General features: G+C 37.6%; 1 protein-coding gene across 2 annotated transcripts in view; it reads right to left on the reverse strand.

Annotated features, from left to right (window-relative positions):
- Positions 1–21,519, reverse strand: part of nrip1a (nuclear receptor interacting protein 1a) — a 53,558-nt gene that overhangs the window by 7,825 nt on the left and 24,214 nt on the right. Inside the window, exon 1 of one of the 2 annotated variants that reach the window (XM_056473460.1) lies at positions 2,567–2,689. The exons of the other annotated variant lie outside the window; for it this stretch is intronic. The gene's annotated coding sequence lies outside the window, so the exon portion shown is untranslated. Of the gene's footprint in view, positions 1–2,566; positions 2,690–21,519 lie in introns of those variants that run through there. 2 annotated transcript variants of the gene reach the window in all.

Genomic DNA, 21,519 nt, shown 5'->3' on the forward strand with positions numbered 1-21,519 from the left:
ATTGTTGTGCCACTGCAATTGCTAAGTTGTTGTTATCCCTCGGTTGCACACATAGGCACAAAAGCCTGTGAAACTACAACAACACATTCCTAAGATAGTGTTGGGTGACTCAGTCAATCAGGGCCATGCACAATTTAAACTAGGTCACTGTGACCTACTTCCAAACATGCATTATGGGCATCACGCATTGACATTTCCCAGCTGGGGCACACCCCCTTCAGTTAGCGCTTTGCCAAGTGCAATCTCTGACTCCTAGTAAAAGCATGAGTCTGACCTACATTATCATGACCCCAAGATGAGCTACCATTTCACATGGGCAAGCACGGGGCAATACCAGCATTTTTTTTTATCCAAGCAGAAATAAATACAGGGGCCCTGTGCATCTAACGTCACAAGACTCCCAACATAATTCCAGAGTTCTGCCACAAGTAATAGTCTTGACCTTACACTTGTAGATTTATGATGGCACTATAATGTTAACAGGAGCGCTTTGAGAAGACCAAGCTGGTTCATCTTCTTCTACAGAATAACATGTATCTTTGTCAGCCGAAAAACAAATGGAACACTGAACTGATACTGAGTGCACTAAAGCTTTTTCAAGGAAAAATGTAATTACTACCCACAACCAGGAAATGAGAACAAACAAAATATTTGTACTCTTAATTGACTGCGGTAAATGGCCCAGTTTCCGGGGTTGGAAATTGCTTGGGGAGTATAAGCATGGGAATCTCTTCACGGTTAAAAACAGATCATGCCAATACTGAAAAAAACACTTAAAGTACTTGAGTGGAAGTTTCTGGCTTTGTTAACGTCGACCAAACCTTTAGAAAACAAGTGCTGTGACCTTCTTTAGGCTCCACACAGGAAAAAATAATTTGCATCAGAACGCTTTGTGAAAAGAGGGCAGATATAAACTTTAGTGAAAGCCCATGGCTCTTTAGAAGTCACCCTTTGCCCTGCACAACTCAAGAGATCATGTTTATCAGGATCATAGTTTATGCCAGTCATTATGTAAACAGCTCCGACCAAGTATAGCACATCGACTGCCAGTACTACAAAGTGCAATGATACTTACAAAACCAAACACATGAAGTGCATATGACAAAAACAGAAGTCACACTATGAGGTCTAAAGTTCAGTATATCTGCGGTCTGAAAGTCCACACTGAACGGGAACCAATGTGTATTTTTTATAATAAAATAAACACACACTGCACCATTGCCTTAAGGTTCAAATGAAGGGTCAGCATGTGCGTCATGACCCTTACATCATCTGCTCGAGTCTTCAAAGATAACCAAGCAATGTCCTCATCTAAAACCGACAGCTTCCACTTTTTCCAGGATGTGATCTCATTACAAGTTGGCAATATGTGGTATGTGTCACGCAGATCGGGCCTAGGCCAGTGGTTTATGGCCTCCAAATATTTAAAGGCCCTATGACTTTTGGATTATGGTGTTTTTCAAATGCCTTGAATAAGGTCGGCTCCTGATATTTTCATGTTTTACACTTTAACATAAAATACATCAGTAACACACCACTCATGATGTGTTATGCTTGGAAAAGGTGATTGCAAACATGTTACAGGTAATAGGTAACAAGTAGAACTGTATAGTAAGAACATACCACATTTTCTTAGTAGTCCCCTTGTGTTTATGCTTGCATTCTTGCAAACCAAGTCATCATAAGCTCAGTAGCGATGAGAAGGAAGTTGTGCAACTGAAATAGTTCATCATTAGCCTACCCTCCATATGTTTCCCTTGGTGAATATGATACATAATCTTGATGTGTGTAAGAATCAAACTTATTTGTCCAATCATTGCCTATTGCCACTTGGCGAAGACACATTGGGTGATTCTAACTTTTGGAATGGCCTACGAATGCATAATCTCTGCAGATTGCTATTACCCTATTTACACGTGGTAATAGGATACAATTTCTACAATCTGATCACAAATGGACATCACCAATTACAAGTGTAAACATAGTCTAAAACTTGATCAAATCAGCACCTACGGACCAAAAAAGTGAACATTGCTGAATGTAATATGACGAGTTCACCAAAGCAAAGGATTTGTACCTCCCTCTGTTGCATGAAAACATGGAATACAATTAAAATTGTAGCTACAATAAACATCCTTTTCATTCCCTTGCACATTCCCATCCTCTGGGTTTCTTTGTGTAACAATACTGTACTGAATCACACTGACTGCTCTTACAAAAGTGATGTAGAGCATGACATAGTAATTGGGAAGGGTCTTGACAAAATCTCAACACAGTGGTCACAAGAGACACATTATTGCCAGGAGAAAACAGTGCCTATAAAGCTATTGATATGGAAAGAGTTGTCATAATGTTAAACATAAACGCTTTGTGTGCAACTTTTAAAACTACGACAACAAAATAGTTTTACACCAATAACCTAAAACCTCTGAAACATTTCAAACAAAGTAATCTATAAACTCCTCAAGATAACAAAACAAAGCAATCTGAGTCCACAACTTCAGAAAACTTCTAGGAGAGATATTTCAGCCATGCCCTCACTCATATACAATATATACGATCTTACCTTCTTACGGAGCTGTGACACCAAGAACAGGTACAGTGTAGTAATCAATTTGCTCTGCAGGCTGTAAGGCTCTGTCTGAATACTAATACACCTCAACAACATCCTGCCCCTCTCGTCTCCCTCCATCCGTCTCTCTCTTCTTCTTTCTTTCTTTGGGGTTGACACCCTTCAGTGCCCTCGCCCTGACCAGTGAAGGGGGGGAGGGGGGGGGGCAGCGTCGTGTCCTCTAGGCTGATAACCAAGGCCACTAATCAAGTGTGCGAGCACCCGGGTGGGGATTAGACGCTCGCTCTGAGCAACTCAACACTGAAAGCAGCTAAGTGCGTGCACAACAAGGTCGCCATTAAACCTGTAGTAACCCCGTAGCTCTATGACTCTCTTTTTCGCCCACACACACTAATGTGAGTTGCAAGCACACTACTCAGACTGACGCACACTCAAAGGTAGTCTCTCTTTATACATCCTCACGTACACTTGTATACACGCAGAGCACCACACGCCCACAGACGGCCCACTCTTTGCCAAATAGGGATAATTCATCATATTTTACAACTGACGGCTTTCTACCTCAGCTGAGTGATATTGCATCCTGGCAGCGTGACAGGAACAAGGCACCGCCAGCTTTTCTGACAGCCTGCGTTTTGTGTCTTAGAAGATGCTCCGCTCTGTCGCCGCACTCTTGCTTTTATAGTGTGTGTGGGTGAAGTGGAGCAGACACTGGTCGTGGCTTCATGACTACTACAGCTAAGAAAGCTAAGCCAGGCTGAAATGCTTCAGCAGACAAAACCTTTACGCCCTGATCTTGACTTGCAGCAGTTGGAGATAGAATCAGTGCTTTTTTCCCCACTTCTTTATTAACGGTGGAAAGTCTAACCGATGGCTTTTCAATGCATGCAGCAAATGATCTGGAGAGAAAAGGGCTCATTTGGATCATTAGCCTACTGCACATATGCTGTGAAATTCTGAAGGTTCTGGCATTAAGAAAAATACATTCATTAGCCTAGTGCCTTTAAATCCCAGCTGGTGTTTTTGGTATTTAAATACACAAGCAACTTCATTTTGGCAAAATAAACAGTATATTTTAGGAGTTTTGCTGAGCCAAATAAAGGCCATCCATGTAAAGCAATAATTTAGGAGCAAAATGAAGCCAGTTGCATCAGCAATGTGGACAGGAAAAAGAAGTCTTAGGCGCCGATCACACCAAACAAGCTTTTTGCGTGGCTTTTTCGAATTATTTACTAACGGGTCGCGAGCATTTCGCTTATGAGTCCTGTGCGCCTCGCGTTTTAACTGCCTGCTGTGCCTCGCGTTTTGCGCCTTGAGCCTGCACAGCACTTCACTAGCTGGCCTGCGTTACACTCAGCCCCCTAAACCTCACTTCCATCTGGGTCATGGCACCAATGTAACCCCACCGCTCCAACATTCCCAACCTGCTACAAGCTTGGATCGAACTGGCGACTTTCCGCATGGTAGTCGGTTGCTCTAACAAGTAGGCTAAAGACCATGGCCTCTAGCATCTGTTGCTAGAGCACCACCTTCAGAGGTCAGAGGAGTGAGGTTTACCTGCACAGCACTTCACTAGCTGGGTCCGTTACACCCTCAGATGAAAAAAATGTCAACTCTGAGCGGAAAAAGTGTTACATCTGTTTCATTCTCTAATCAAATGAAAGCAGAGGCAGGATTTCTGTTGAGGTGACTTGCAGTTTTTTTTTGTTGTGTTGAGTTGTTATTAAAGATATGAGATTTTTGAAGATGGAGGAGACACTTGTGGTTGCTGTTTTGAGTTATCTGGTGCGATATGACTCACAAATCTTGACTTCACAGTATTATTAAATATTCAAATTATACCAAAACTTCACGCCTCAAGTTTCTGTAACGTTAAAGCCTGCTCGGTGTGATCGGCCCCTTTATCTGCTGACCAAATAAGATTAATACAAACAATAAATATTAAAAATATACAATTGGAGAATATAATTAATGATATGTTTTGCAACTAATCTAGTGTTGTTTTTGTCAATTACAACTAAAAATAATACAAATAATATTTGGTCATTTTAATAAAGTAGAATTATTGTTATAATTTTAATAAATACATTAATAAATAAAATATAATAATGAATAAATAAAAAATATATATATATTTATGTTTTCTGACACTTGCTTAAACATAAAACAAATAATTACTTAAAAAAACATTTAAAATTACTTACAAAAACTGCCATCCTTATCTTTAAATAAGATAACATAAATAACCAACATAAATGTGATGCAGAGGTGAACGCACAAACAATATAAAATAAATCAAATATCTGTCAGCTGCATATAAACCACATACCCCACCCAGGAATTTCTTGTGAGCTTAAAATTTATGATTTTCATCCGAACCACAAAGCACATGTAGATGGAAGTGCCGGAATGAGAAATATGACTGCCTCTCTTTCAGATATTCGATCAGTTTAAGAGCAAAGGATTAAGCCACGAGCAAGTGTGCATGCATGCCAGTGCTGTTGAGGATGCAGTGCGACCAGTCTACCCTTGACACATTGACATCAAGCTACTGTCATGTGACACTCTGTCATTGGCCACCTGGCAGATCCTCCACCTTCTCACGACCTCATCCTCCAGTGACCCGAGGCTCTGAGCCCGTCCCGTCCCGTCAGGCCCCTCCCTCTGCTCCCCCTGCTGCGCGAAGGTCGAACGGGTCATCGTGTCCTCATCTGTAATCCGCTGCCATTCGTCAGCAGTGGAGGCCGGAGGAGGCAGCTTCGCTACGAGGGGAGAATGCCCAATTAGGCAGCTGTCACACAAAGCAGAGGCTGCAGAAAGAGAGTGAGAGAGGAGAGGGGGAGGCCGGGGGAAAAATCATCCCCTCCTGTTTGTGGAGAGGACAAGCAGCTGCGGGTGCCAATTACAGTGATATGTTAACCATTTCCACCCTAGAGCCGAGGCAGAGGGGAACAGGGCTCTCAAACCCTTTCTTTGTCTCCCGGTGGAATTCCTCTCGTGAGGTCTGTGTTTACAACCGCCATCGCATTCGGATTAGGAGCTTATTAACACCTAGTACAAAACGGTTAATACATCTCTGTATTTTAAAAAACATTTGTGTGTCCAGCCCTCGTGGTTTACACAGCAATACAGTTTTAATTCACAATACACAACTACAATAGTAGAGCCGTATCAGGGGTGCATTTCCCAAACAGTTACATAATTACATAACTGCTAGTCATGAATGATTCCCAAATTGTCTTACAAATCTGTCATTGTAACAACACTGGTTAAAATTGTATCAGAATTAGAATAATGTCCAATTATTGCTGTAAATAACAATGATGACATCTTTGCACTGCTTCGCAATAAAAGTTTTATTTCTTTTTTCTTGTGATATCAAGTTAAGAAGAAACTATGCTTTTAGCCATAGGTTGAAGGCTGTAGTTCCAACCACATATGCATGCGATGCTGTTTTGCAAATGTTCTTCTACCTTTTTGGAATGGCAATATATACTGTATAACTGCAGGCAGTGTTGGGCAAGCTACTTGAAAAATGTAATGAGCTAAGCTATTAGCTACTCTACTTAAAATATAGCTTAACTACATTACATCTAAGCTATTTTTGCAAATTTCATTTTTAAATCGAAGCAACTTAAATACAAGACAATTATATCTTAGTGATCAATAAAACAGTCAATGAAACATATGAGGCATAATTGTTTAGTTCAATTACTTGAACTGAAATATTACTAAACAGAAACAAATTAGAGTATATAACAGCTAAAACAAAAAATCCAATTAAACCAGGTTTTACACATTTAAAATACTATAGTAATTTATAGTAAAGGGAAATATTTAAGAATAAGCATTATATTGTATATATACACATTTACAAATCTGTGAATTACACTACATAATGTAGTATCATTATATATATATATATATATATATATATATATATATATATATATATATATATACATACATATGTGTGTGTATATATATATATATATATATATATATATATATATATATATATATATATATATATATATATACATACATACATACATACATATATATATATACATATATATATATATATATATATATATATATATACACATATATATATATATATATATATACACATATATATATATATATATATATATACACATATATATATATATATATATATATATATATATATATATATATATATATATATATATATATATATATATATATACACACATATACACATATATATATATATACATATATATATATATATATATATATATATATATATATATATATATATATATATATATATATATATATACACACATATAGATACATACATACATACATACACACATATACATATATATATATATATATATATATATATATATATATATATATAATACAAAAATAAGAAACCGTCATTCTCGCCATCATATGAATTTACTTTCATTGGCTAAACACTGGCCTTACAGCTCCGTGAATGTCAGTGGCGTCACTTATTGATCCGCGATAGGTAATGTAGCTTGTGTGGACGCTACTGCCTACTTGTCTATAAAAATAGCCTTGCTTTAGCTTTGATTTATATGATTTAGATAGTAGCGACTGCCACGCTACTGAGAAATGTAGTTCAGTTAGTAGCATCGCTACAACCAACACTGACTGCAGGTTACAGTGAATATGTTTGTCTACTGCTCACCCATATACACAACTCCTAAACTTTCCTGAGTTTGACTGTAATGTAATGATCTGCACCTTTTGTGAAGCTGCTTTGGAACAATAATTATTCTGAAAAGTGTTATACAAGTAAACTTGAATTGAACTAAATGTTCGTTAAAACTATAGATTTGGAAAAGAACTGTTGAAATATGTTGGCAATGATAGGAATAGTGATCATACATACAGTAGCTAACACACATTTTGGGAAATGCACAGTTAGGGGGCAATAACATTGAACGTGCTTTTATGTTCCAAAAGCACGAGGCACACCAAATTACATTTTTGTTGACAAGAAAAAAAGTAGAGAGCTTTTTTCATGTCGCTAGGCAACGACTGAATCAGCTGCATATTGTGTGCGAGTGTTGGTGTTGATATTGTTATAATTATAATATTTAATAATATTGTGATATTCAAGATTTGTAAAGTCTTACAGCTCTGGATAACTTGATACAGCGACCACAAGTCTCTCCTGCATCTTTAATAGGCTCAGTAGTTGTCTTGACAACACAAACACTGTTGTCACCTTAACCGAAACCTGCTTTCATTTGATTGGAGAATATAAAAGACGTGACTGACGTAACGTGCTTTTTCCACTCAGAGTTGACTTTTTTTTTAACTGCAAGCGCACGGCACACAATGGCAAAAATGCAATGTACAGCATTTGACTAAAACACGAGAACTCTTGCGGCCATTAGTAAACCATTCAAAAGATGCGCCTCTCAACACCAAAAGCACATTCGAAAACAACCCATAGAGACGTCACTTGATGAATCAGCTTTTTTAAACAAATCACTTGAATCAATGTAGTTTTCAACACCATCTACTGGTGTAATGATGTACTGTAAGTGAATTTTATTTGAATTTTTACTGTGATTGCATTTGTCAAAGATTCCCTAAATCCAGGCAAATCACTCATTTAAAGAATATAATTGTGTGGGTCTCTCAATTAAGACTGCAATCATTAAATAAAGGATCAATTGCACATCTCTGATACCTAGATAACATTCATTCCAACAGGTCGACATTTTATGCAACCGCCTAAACTAGCATCCAAAAATCACACATGGAAGTACATCGTTTTTTATAATGTGAGGTAATTGCATATTCAAAATAAGTTCTACATAGTATGAATGTGTGCAATACGAATTAATAATTTGTGTGAATATGTTATCATGAGACCTATAGCAATGGATGAGTAATTTTTTACAAATCCTCTACTGTGGCCTCATGGGATAGCAGTGTTCATCAGATCCATGCTTCAGAATCCTTTTTTCTATTACTAACCATCCATTATATCGTACCTATGCAAGACATACATAGGAAGTCATTTTTAACAGAAGCTCATAATTAAAATTACAATAAAATGGTAGATTTCTGCATGGCTGCCTTAATGAAAAAATATACATATTGTGAAATATTATTTCAAATTGAAAAATATCTGCATTTATTTTAATAAAAAAAAAGAATAATTAATTTCTAAATTATCCAGATCTAAATCCGGATCCAGATCTAAATTCGAATTTTCAGCATTATTAATCTAGCCTTTGGTGTTACATGATCATTAAGAACACACTGATTTGGTGTCTTATTTTCATCAATGTTTAGAACATATTTTGTAGAATATTATGTATATATTTTGTGTGCTACACAAGATTATTTGATAAAGTAGTTTGCATTTGCTTTAAATATAAATGTTGTAATAAAGTATTGATGTATCCCTTTTTTGTGTAAATTATGTATGGTATTGTGAATATTTTTCAAATATCGGCATCAGCCAATACATTTTTCTGTTTAGCCAATACATTAAAAGTAGGACTTTTATTTTGACAGCATGGCAAACTTTTATTTTGACTTTTCTTTCTATCTGGCATCAGCCACCCTGCTTTCCAAAATACTGACATCAGGCTTATAAAAACCCATATTGGGTGATCATATTGTGACTGGCTATTTTAAAGCACCTCATTGAAACAAACACAAAAACTTTTCCAATTACCTCACCAAATTCCCATGGTGGCATTAGCCATTAATTAAAGGGGGGTTAAACTATGTACCGCAACCCTCAGACAGGTTATGCAGCCCCAAAAAAGATAACCCAAACTTAAACACAAAAAGAGAGATAACACAGCCTTTATCAAGTCAAAGAGACCAAAGGGGACCATTTCCTTATCCTGCAACTCACTCAAAGACCTCAGGTTCCTCTTTTCTGTACTGTCACAATCTCCTCCTGTTTCACATGCCCCAGAAAGAGCCAGCAAGTACAGTTACCGAATGCTACAACTTTAATCAGAGATGAATGAGCCGCTGGAAGGGAGAAGGAGCTGACTCGAGGCTGAATAATCGCTCCTTTTCTTAATTAAATGATTGAAGAAAAGCCAGCACATTAAAAGGAAGACAGTGCCTGGGTCCCCTGCCTTTTCCCAAGATGAGAGAGAAGTTATTAACACAGTAAAGTCTCTGCAGTCTTCAGAGCCAAAGGAGGAAAGGCCAGCGAGTTTTTCCAAGGATGCGACCTGATAAGAGTCAACTTGACAGAAGGTAGACGTGGTGACTCTTAAGAAGATCAAACTTGAAACTGCAGCCTCGATTTGAAGCTTTAAAATGATTTTAAAAATCACAAATACCAACGCCATAGCTTCTCTGATCAAAGCAGTCCTGTTTAAACCCTTACAAGCATATGCTTCACTTAAAAGCATGTCGCCATAGTACGAGAGAGGAAGTTAATCCTTTACAGGCATTTGCATCATAAAAACACAAATCCCTGCCTGCTGTTTCATGAGATTTTTGTCATAATTCTGTAGATCCAGAGGGTGTTGAATGCATGTGCTGTAGTAGGATATTCTGCAAGTTGACACCGTGTTAGTGAAACTGGAAGTAGACGTGTTGACAAGTTACACAAGCAGGTTTCTTTCCTTTTTCATGTAGGTGCCATGAATAATACACAAGCAACCATCCCAAACTCATTCCTGTTGGCTTTCCTTTTCACATTCTACATGCAATTTTATCAAACGTTGATGTTGATGAATCATCAAATGTTGATGATTTGATTAAACAATACTCAACGCATCTTCATTCATTCTCTTTTCGGCTTACTCCCTTTATTAATCTGGGGTCGCACAGCGGAATGAACCGCCTGTATGTTTTATGCTGCGGATGCCCTTCCAGCTGCAACCCATCACTGGGAAACATCCACAAACACTCATTCTCACACATACACTATACGGCCAATTTAGCTTTCCCAATTCACCTATACTGCATGTTTTTGGACTTGTAGAGAAAGCTGGAGCACCTGGAGGAAACTCACGCGAACACGGGGAGAACATGCAAACTCAGAAATGCCAACTGACCCAGCCGAGGCTCGAACTAGCGACCTTCTTGCTGTGAGGCGATCGTGCTACCCACTGCGCAACCCTCAACACATCTTTTCCAAAAATAAAATATTTTAGCGATAATAAATGCTATATTAATAATATTTACAATGAAACAGAACATTATCATGCATTAATGGGCTATTTAATTACACACACATATACATATATACACTCACCGGCCACTTTATTGGGTACACTAATAAACTGCTTGTTAGCACAAACTTCTAATCAGCCAATCACATGGCAGCAACCCAATGCATTCAAACTGAGCATCAGATTGGGGAAGAAAGGTGATTTAAGTGGCTTTAAGCGTGGCATGGTGCCAGACGGGCTTGTTTGAGTATTTCAGAAACTGCTGATGTACTGGGATTTTCACACACATCTATCTCTAGGGTTTACAGAGAATGGTCCAAAAAAAAATAGAAAATATCCAGTGAGCGGCAGTTCTGTTGGTGCAAATGCCTTGTTGATGCCAGAGGTCAGAGGAGAATGGCCAGACTGGTTCGAGCTGATAGAAAGGCTACAGTAACTCAAATAACCACTCGTTACAACCGAGGTATGTAGAAGAGCATCTCTTAACGCACAATGTCAAACCTTGAGGTGGATGGGGTACAGCAGCAGAAGACCACACTGGGTGCCACTCCTGCCAGCTATGAGAAGGAAACTGAAGCTACAATTCTCATAGGCACACCAAATTTGCACAATAGAAGATTGAAAAAACGTTGCCTGGTCTGATGAGTCTCGATTTCTGCTGCAACATTCGAATGGTAGGATCAGAATTTGGCATCAACAACATGAAAGCACAGATTAACGGTTCAGGCTGGTGGTGGTGGTGTAATGGTGTGGGGGATATTTTCTTGGCACACTGAGCCCATTAGTACCAATTGAGTATTGTGTCAACGCCGCAGCCTACCTGAGTATTGTTGCTGACCATGTACATCCCTTTATGACCACAGTGTACCTATCTTCTGATGGCTACTTCCAGCAGGAAAACGCGGCAAGTCATAAAGCACAAATCATCTCAGACTGGTTTCTTGAACGTGACAATAAGTTCACTGTACTCAAATGGCCTCCACAGTCACCAGACATCAATCTAATAGAGCACCTTTGGGATGTGGTGGATCATGAATGTGCAGCTGACAAATCTGCATCAACTGCATAATCCTATCATGTCAATATGGACAAAAATATTAGAGGAATATTTCCAGTACCTTGTTCAATCTATGCCAGGAAGGATTAAGGCACCTCTGAAGGCAAAAGGGGTCTAACCCAGTAACTAGTAAGGTGTACCTAATAAAGTGGCCGGTCAGTGTATATGTTCATGCTCTCACCCTATTTGAAAGACAAGGCCACTAAAAAGTAAATTATATTGCCACTAATTCACTGTAATTACAATTTTGAAGTAGCCACATTTTTGTAAACCATCGGTTTCATTTTTACCATCTGGTAACATCACTCCATTATGATACGACACTTCCACACAATGTTTGAAATAATCTCAAACGACAATAATTTTTTCTGATCGTCACGCCGACCTGACATCTAAAACGCACAGCTAGCAATAGGCGTCCACAGCACATGAGCCTCTGACTGTCCCGTCTGTGTTCCTGGCCTGCTCTCTCTACTACGGCCCACTCCCAAAAGAGCTGACGGCACACTTTCCATCGCTTTGACTTAAATAATAATAAGCACTTTTGAAGGACTTGAAAAAGACAAAAGTAATGAACGCAACTCGGGAGAGGCGATCGTTGTCCTGACACAGACGGATGGACATGGCAGAGAGGCCTGTCAGTCCTGGAGTTGCTAATTAACAGAAATGAAGTTGGATTAAAAACTTAATGGCGGGGTGATAACAGTGCACGACACAAAGCTAAACGAGTCAGCAAACCACTGTCTCTTTAAAAGCAGCGTTTACACAGTTGTTCTCTCTCCCTCTTTCCTCTTGTCCTATTTTCTGTTTTGTTATTTATTAATGAGCGTCAAACAGTGGCTGAAACACTTTCCAACGATAACATGTCCTTGGTCATGCCTGCTGCCAATCGATATTCTGTTGTTTGAAGGATAGTTTTGGATTTGGAAGACTGGCTAGTCGTCCAACAACTGAGAAATCGATAAGAATTTATCATTTATTTTACAAATGTACCATCAAATGGGGTCAAATAAGAGAGCACAACTTTCTTATGAGAGTTTTAGCTTGCCAAAATGTACCATGCATTAGCATGCTAATAGTCTTGTGGTAGGAATGATTTGAAAAAAATGTGAGGATGTAAAATTAACATTTCGCTTGCCTCATGAATATTAATAAGGTGACACAGATTGCTCGGTTACTCCGAGCATTAACAGATTTTCTGAAAGGCAGTTTCATTGGTGTTAGCTGGAATATGATTAACATTTACCATTTATGCTTTTGTTTAATCCACTGCCGAATCCACCGGGTGCCAGAGGCTTTATGAATTACCTAAAACGTTTTAAAACTGTTATTATAAATATACATTATTATTATTATTATTACTACCAATACTTATACTACTAATACTAATATATTTTAATTCAGGGGTGTCCAAACTCAGTCATGGAAGACTGGTGTCCTACATAGTTTAGCTCCATCTTCCTTCAACACGCCTCTCTGGCCTCTCTGGAAGTTTCTAGTATACATAGAAAGAGCTTGATTAGCTGGTTTGGTTGTCTTTAATTGGGGCTGGAACTAAAATATGCAGGACACCAGCCCTCCAGGACTGAGTTTGGAAACTCCTGTTTTAATTGATGCGTAAACAACTAAAAATAAAACTAAAGGTGAAGAAGTCAAATAAAAAGTTAAACAAAATGTAAAAAAAAAAAACGTAAAATAAAAAAACAACATAAAAGGTTACTTTGATAAAGAGACATGGTTAAATAACAATTAAAGATGACTTCAAATTCATGAAAATCACAAGTTAAAGTATAAGATCAGCTACAAAAGCAAATCCCTAAATGAAACCGTCAACGAGACATGAGCAGATTGTGTGGAACTAAATAAACTACAATCAAAAAAAGTAAAATAAAGCCCTGCTTACACTGTGAGATTTCAGCCACGATTTGTCATCGGAGACAAATTTGGGAAATCCTAAAGGGTTCCTGAAATCATAGCCTAAAATTTGTGATCTTTGATCGTTGGTTTGACATGTTACCAGACAGCCGCTTAATGTCCGTTGCGATCAGATATGTCCTCTGATGAAGTTCTGGCAGTGTCAGAAGATTTCAGATACTTTCCTGCAGAGTGACAACAGCTGCGGTGAGCGTCAATCCAAGAACCAAAAGAAGCGTCAAATCTGATGATGCACTCCATGCGACAATTCAAATGACCACTGGAAAATGTCAAATCGTTTTTTTTCTTCCTGGTTTTATTATTGAGGCGTGCTGTGTGCAAAATAGCCACTACAGATTGTTTACGTTTCTGTGAGGAATCATTTCAGAACGCGGGATAGTGAAAATGTCACGAATGGATGATGACAAAATCCAGGGGAGTTTTCTTCTGTGTTTGGTGCATCTTCATTGTCGTTCAGTCTGACATTATGACAGCTGAGATATTACAGTGTGACATGGGAGCCATGTTCATGTAGTCTGACATGATGGAATCGTTTAGGATTATAAAAATAAATAAATAAAAAATTCACACAGTGTAAGCCGGCCTTTAGTCACAAATTGCTACAAGGTTTTTGGAAATGCTAAACAAGACTAATAATAAAAAGCCTCAACGTTTCTAGTCAATTATAAAAATATGCTGTTTCATATCACATGTGACACTGTATCTGCTTCTTATATCACAATAGAGGAGAACGTAGGCGTACGCCATCTCAATATCCTGAGTGCTCAGTCCTGATCATATAAAAGAACTATAAAGGCTTGAAACGGCACAGAATTTAAAGGTGCATTAATTTTCGGATCCGAGTTTGAGATAACTCATACTTAAGTCAAATAAAACCCCCTGACGTGACAAACGGTCCTACCGAGAGGCAGCCAGAGAACAGCATGTCTCGAGTTGTCGGCAAATGGGAGAGATGAGTAAAAACGGCTGAGCAAATGAGGCCCTGGCTGCGCTCACACAGAGCAAAGTGAACTGTTTACTCAGAGCACACAGGGGAAGATGACTTTTACTGCAACCCCATCCTCGCGCCCTCCCTTCCCCCACTCGCTCCCTCAGTAGCACACACTCATGTCTCCGTCTGTAGTGAGTGAATGTCAGAGGGTGAGCGTTCGTGACCTTGAGTCGCGTCAGAAGCACAGCGAGGGTCGCGCTGCCTGCAGGCGTCCTTCAACTGCATCTGCAAGACACAAAAAATAGCTCTTCACGCTGCCCTGATAGATAGATATCTCAAATATCCTGCCTTTCTCCAATGGCCGTCTGTGATATCAGTCCCTGTGATGAAAAATGTCATAGAGGCCGTTGTACTTCTAACCTCGCTCCACAGTGGAATCGCACAGTTATCTGCTTGTCTAGCCAAAGACACCGCTTGCAATATGAAGGCAGTGAATCAAAGGGAGGGAATCGAAGTGTAAGGAGGTCAGATGATGCACCAATTCAAACGCCGTTCATAATGCGATGCACAATACACATTTTGTGCTGCATCTTTTTCTACTACAAGATTATGGCTAAGAAAGGTCTACAAATTGTATTTGTTATTAGTTAGGGTGAGTTTACTCTGCATTTTTATTTAGAACTGTCATATCGTCGTTGTTTTCACACTGCATGACTCTGAGGTAGCGTTTAGTTGCTGCTGTTTATACTACATGATGGACCAGTGACAGGAACTAAATAATCGCTGACAACTTTGGCTCACAATAATGATAAGATCATGTGCGAGACTGGAAATGTTGCAATAAATATTTAAATATTCAACAATTCTAATGGTCCGTGCACTCACAATCTTTTCTTTTTGCAGTTTCACTGTAAATCATTATAGAGGAGAAAATGTGTAGGGAGCTGCAGGGAACAAGGACTGTGTAAAGATGTGTAAATGTTTCTTTGCTTCTGTCTAATGTGATTGTAAAGCACATTTATTCAGATATTATGGTCTATAACTCCTCCCCCGACCTGTATCCTGCTCTATCATTGGCTGTTGGTTATCGCGAGTGTTGGGTAAATTACTTTAAAAAAAGTAATCAATTACAAATTACTGACTACTACTGGAAAATTGTAATCTGATTACTTTATTAATTACTTAATGTAAAAAGTAATCAGATTACTAATTACTTTACTTTAAAGTTACTTTTAAAACAAAATATACCTATAAAAATACAAAATAAACTGCAGCGCTTTCAGTAATTTAATTTTCACTGAGAAACATTACAATGGGTTGATCACATCAACTTGACATACTCAAAAGACTAAAAAAGTTCGCCAAAAAGTTAAAATTCTCTCATCATTCACTTGTTCCAAACCTGTTTGCCTTTTTTTAAACACAAAAGAAAACATTTAGAAGAAAACTGGATACCTGTATCCATTGATATCTATAGTGTGCAAAAGCACTGCAGAGTTTAGTTGTTCTGTATTTGTCTGAGGTAATTAGTCTACCTAAAATGTGTATACTCCATACAAATTATTATTATTATTATTATTATCGCGTAACTCCTGGTTTTCAAATGGGGTGCCTGGAAAATGCGAGTGCGCACAATGTGCGTTCCGAATATGCATGCGCAACCTGCGCCTCCAACGAACTTGTGCGTGTAAAAGACGCGATATGTTAACGGCTTCTCTTTACATTCAGAAGATAGCTTCACTCCCGATCCTGCACAAAAATTCCATTTAGCCTGTTTAGGCTGTGTTGGACCGCCATGTTTTTGGGTGCCGGTGTCCTCCTTGGTGATGAGTGTTGTCATAGAATGCTTGCTGTTCAAGTGCTTGAACAAGTTGCTGGTCAAGTTAAAAGCAGTCGAAAGTTTTTTAGAGACTGGACATAGACTGCATTTCACAGCAATATTTTTGTTTACGCTCAAAGTATTGTCTGAATTTCCAATTTCCTGAATTTCCGCTCTCACCAGCAACCATTTCAGCTCACCTTTTTCAGCAATTTAAAAGCGCATGCTTATTAACTGAAAAGAAACATTTTTAAAAACTATATTTGTAACGTACGTAACGTAATTATATTGACTTAAGTAACTAATCAAATTACACAAATTCAAAATGTAATTCGTTACATTACCGTGTTGCCCAAAAAATTTATTAGATTACAGTAATGCGTTACACCCAACTCTGGTCATCGCTGATTTGTTTTTCTGTCAGAACTCATTCACACAGCATTATTTTGAATTACCGACAAGTCAAGATATTTAGCATGGCAAACATTTCACAGATGTTGGTGACACATCAGTGATTCTCTGTGTTTTTGATCACGTTGGTTAATGCTCACGTGAACAAGCACTGGATTGTCTCTGATTTCTGGCTTTTGTTAGTGATTTCACGAAACCTGTCGGCAAACAAAAATCGGTGCTGAAATGAACTGCGGTGTGAACTTGGCTTTAGTAGGTCTGGCACGTTTTAAATCGCCATTTTCAACGTTTTTAGCCAAAAACAGAACATTTTTATATGCTTTGCATGTTTGTTTAAACACCAATGACATTTTTGGGACTGAAAGTGCATAAATCTGAAAATTTTTGAAAACGCTGCCACCGTCATGTCTGTGCAAACACCTGAAAATGATGACATCATGGCCATACACAGTTTGTGTTTAGGGAGTTCTTGATAGTGTTGCTCAAGTGTTTGTTAGTGCTTCATCAGCAAAATGGGGATTTACTGCACATTACAAACAAGATGCATCTTCAACATGGCAAATTCTACAAGGTGACAGAGCCAAATACTCACCTGGCATAATACAGCCTTTTTGGCCATTTTCACAGATGTGTATAATATGTGAATAATTCGAAAACACTGTCTTGTAAACAAAATGCAAGGGGCTACATCCTTGTTGTGTAAACGTATAGCCTAAATGAACTTGGTTGATAATTCTGTTAGTGTGGTTTGTGTTTAACTGTGAACATTGCCGTCTGAACTGTTGAACACCAAACAAACACTTAACATGGTGCAGTTCAATTGAAATATTAATGCAATACAGGCCAAAAACATCTAAATGAACCAAACATCAAGACAATACATCAAGTATTAACAATAAAAAGGACAGAATGAAGCAGCATACTTATTTTTGTTGCCTGTCATAGTTTAAACCACCAATCAGAAATAGCTTCTTGCAGCAGATGTTTGGGTGTATGTGGCACCATTTTGACTCCTTTACACATTTTTTGGAACCAAATAATTATTAATAAATACTGCAAAATCCTATTAATTTAATAAATATTAGAGTTATCTAACTGTTGACAAACCAAGAATTATGACTATAAACATGCAAATCGCATCAAAATAAGGTGTTTGAATCAAGATTGGAAGCTCTACTCTTGATTTAAAAAAATTAACATTTTGGATAAAAGTTTCAATTAAATCATATTAAAACTGTATTGCTCAAACAATGAAACCACAACATTAAAACGTAACTTTCTTTCCACAAATAAAATCCTCACTATTTCACATAATGACATCCTTGACACCTCAAGGCATGTTATGAACTTCTCCGAACGCTATTGCATTAACACTTCATGGATGTTCAGCCGAGGATAGGTGTCTTTTTCTGGGAGGTCAAAAACAGACACACGCAGAGCTTTTACGGCGTGAACGATGACAGGTTCTCAGAGGCCCGGGCCTCCTTCCGAGGAAGCAGAATTGACCCCCTCTGCGGATGAAACTCTACACCCTGCCAATGGCGACCACACTGGTACCCAGCTGTTCTTGTCCTGCACTTGGGTGTGCTTGATCGGTGTTTAGTTTAACCTCAGGAGGGTGATCAGGAGGGGGACAGAATTCAGCGATGTTCATCATCTCAAACTGGTATGGCTGAAAACATGTTGCCAGATATCTTATCTGAAAATACTATGCATGCTGCACAGCTAAGTTTACACAAGCCAGTGTGCAATGCTGGGACACATATGCCTTTCATAATACTGAAGTGTGGGTATATACCGGAAAGAAGTAAAAAGATTTTTAAAAAATGTTAATAATGAGATTGGCTAATGCATACTGTTGGTGAGAATTCTTGTTCTTAACAGAAATACTCCGTAGGGACATTTGAGAGTATTGGGTGTCCATTCCTCATAAGGCAATGTGCTGAACAGCTGCCAGTGGTCCTGATAAGGGCTAACACGCGGTGACCCTGAGATCAGGGGTTATGTTCATAGACAAAACGCAGAGACTGATTAGTTAGTCTGTCTTCGCCTTAAAGACTGAGGCCAACATCATGGGCATAAGAAGCACTTAGAAGTCACACAAAGAGCTTGGTGGAAAAAATTTTAAACAAAAAAAAAAAGTTAAACAGAGAACATTTAAATTAGGGTTAGGGTTAGGCGATAAAAATCGATCTTGTTATCGATATTTATTGACCGAAAACCATTGTCAATATCGCAAAAAAAAAAATTCTGCATGAATCCGCGAGCGCACTGCGATTTATGCAATTAGAACTAACCAATCTGCTTCACACTTTGTATGGAATATACACCTTTCAGTAATAACAGCAGACTAATTACCTTAGATAAACGCAGCACACCCAAACACAGCAGCGCTTTTTACTTTTCTCCATAAACTTGCATCAGAGCTGCAGCAATGGTTTGTCGCCAGGGGAGTGTGAGCGCAAAGCCCATTGTAAATGGTGAAGAAAACCGCGCGATTGTCACTTCAGGTCAGAATAACAACACATGCGAAAACGAATGCCGTATAGCAACAGTGAGGAGATTGTAAATAAAAAAGGATGTCACCGGAGTGGCTTTTTGGCTTCTTTTCTTGTGCATCCCAGCCACTAGCTCCCCATCTGAAAGATTTTTTAGCATAGGGGGTAATATAGTATTCAACTTTACAATTTGTAATGTTGCAATATGTATTTGAATAATGATGGTTGGTTCCTTTACCTGAAAGCTCAGATATGATTATAATAATTTGTTTTGTTTACATAGTTTGAGGATTATTGTATCATTATCATTCTCACCATACAGATGCTGATCTACCTTAAAGTTTGCTTTGATTGTTCAGTATTTACACTTTACCACTGCACACACTTTGTAAAATTGTATCTATCATCAAGTTTAAGAGTCTCTTTAACACTTGTGTTTATTTTATTATGAAGAGATGAGATTTTTTATATATATTTTTGGTTTTTGACTATAGTAGTTAAATAAAAAAAATCCAAATATTCCTAAATGTATTGTGAAAAAATATTCAATAATTATCAATATCGAACAATATGAAACATAATATTGTGATTTTTATTTTATTTTTTTGCAATATCACCCTGTCCTAATTAAAATATTAGACAAAATAAGTAAATTAATACAATTTCCATTTTTTGTATTTTCTCTAGGAGCAAAAATATGAAAATTACTGTTCAAATTAATTTACTTATGCTGAAATGCAACATTATAAACACATTGAATACCTCATAATTATCTCGAATCAAACATATCTGCTTTTTTACTAAAACTTTAAGCTCACATTAAAAGCATATGTAAATCTTTAACAAAATAATGTAACTAAATCAAGAATATGCAATGCTTTTTATACTCAATCAATGTCATATTTCTATTATAAATAATAACCTTTTAGATCAATGTAATTCTATTTCCACAAGACTCTGAATTCCTTTCCAAGACCTTTAAAATGCATTTCACTGGGGCTCTTTGCTTTGTACTGGAGAAAATAGGTCACATACAGTCTTCCACTTTTTTTTAAGTGGACAAAAGAAAAGTTCAGCTGAGTTTTATCACATAACTCAGCAGAGACCACCTTCATTAACCCCAGCGAAGAGAGATCAAGCTCTCATATTGCCAGATGTGCTCTGGAGCCCTTATCAGCCAGCATGTATGTGAGACAGGCTGATCTTAATTAAATACTGCTCCTATCCAAAGGCTATACAGCGCACTCGTTTTTACTCCCTTCACTGCTGCCTTTTCCCATTCAGGGAGGAGATTATTTCAGCAGCTAATGGCGGAGGACTCCAAAAATCCCTTGCCTTATTAAGTAACATATTGTGCCTCATGCTATCTTAAGCAAATGGTTTCGCTGGAACTCTCTAGAATTCAGAGCGGAGACCGAACACCGCGGCTTTGGCCCCTCGTTTTGGAGCCACATTTACCCACTTGTTAGGCAGTAAATGGGGCTTGTTGTTAGAAAATTCCCAATCGCAAGTCATCAATATCACTTGTGTGTTATAAGGGATAATTAATTCAAAAATGAAAATTGATTCACTTTCAACTAGTTCCAAACCTTTGAGTGTCTTTTTTCTGTTGAAAAGCAAAGGAAGATATTTTGAAGAATGTGGAAGAATGACTTGCGCAAAAACTTTTGAGTTCAACTGAAAAATAAAAAAAAAATAAAAAATCAAGACTGGTTTGAAATTAATTATGACAGAATTTTCATTTTCAGGTGAACTGTGCCTGAAGTGCCTTTATGATGTTTAATACATGAATTTTTGAATATTCCAGTTGAAAAATATTTTCACTTGCCCTATCAAAAATGATTATAGTATAATACATTTAATAATACATTAACAATAATTTATTATTAAAAAATATAGGTCTGGTCAGTATCCTTAGCAGTAAATAAATGGAGAACATTCAAACAAATGTTACTGTGGGGTAAGTAATTAAAACATCATGGTAAAAAGAGTTAAAGACGCTATTTTTAGATAAAAAGTTTTATTGTATGAGTGTTAATGGCCAGAATAGGTAGCTATACATGAACAAAGGCAAATTAAGACCTGTAAAAAAAATAAAAAATAA

This window comes from Danio aesculapii, chromosome 15 (genome assembly GCF_903798145.1).
Source record: "Danio aesculapii chromosome 15, fDanAes4.1, whole genome shotgun sequence".
In the NCBI taxonomy this organism is placed as follows: Eukaryota; Metazoa; Chordata; class Actinopteri; order Cypriniformes; family Danionidae; genus Danio; species Danio aesculapii.